We start from the raw sequence: 617 nt of genomic DNA, 5'->3' as shown, positions 1-617 counted from the left end.
TTAGCAGCCGAGGCCTTCCGAGTCCCTGACTCCTCTGGTGTGAGGGCAGAGAAACGTCCATCTGCTTCGCCGTTGGAGAGGACCCGCTTGCTAACAGGTACGTTGCTGAGAAAAAATTATTTCCCCACCTGTTGTTAATCCGGAGAAAAAGCGACTGTGTACAATTTTATTCTCAAAGAATATTAACTGGTGTGTTAATACTTTTTTATCTTCTTCTCCTCTGGTGTGAGAGAGAAAAATAAAAAACGTCCTCGCTACCGTGGTGTCGGTAGTGAGGGAAGGCAAGCTAGCAACAGGTGTGTTACTAGCTTGAAAAATCAAAACCTTACCTTTATTTCCGAAGAAAGAAACGGCGAGGTAGATTGCAATACTAACTGGTGTGTTAGTATTAACAGTCTTCTTGCGAAGCAGAAAAGTAGCCGGCGAGCGCCCGTCGACCGAAAGTTAGCTTTGGGTTCAGTCTGTGGACTGTTAAGCTAGCCCGGCTACTGATATGGAGATGTCCGCTTTTACAGGCTAGACGTCTCTGCTCCTAGTGTGGCCCGAGCAGTGTAGGGCCCCGTGTTGAGTCAGAGCTCTACCTGTTAAGTTCTGGTTGGGTTTGGTGTATTTTCGAG

General features: G+C 47.2%; 1 protein-coding gene across 1 annotated transcript in view; it reads left to right on the top strand.

Moving 5' to 3' along the window:
* LOC104944039 (anthrax toxin receptor 1-like) overlaps positions 1 to 617 on the top strand; it is a 20,243-nt gene that overhangs the window by 15,934 nt on the left and 3,692 nt on the right. The window lies entirely within an intron of this gene.

The sequence above is a fragment of the Notothenia coriiceps genome, unplaced genomic scaffold (assembly GCF_000735185.1).
Source record: "Notothenia coriiceps isolate Sejong01 unplaced genomic scaffold, NC01 NC01_scaffold00007389, whole genome shotgun sequence".
NCBI lineage: Eukaryota > Metazoa > Chordata > Actinopteri > Perciformes > Nototheniidae > Notothenia > Notothenia coriiceps.
The sequence above is the reverse complement of the archived record's forward strand: the minus strand, read 5'-3'. Positions and strand labels throughout refer to the sequence as shown.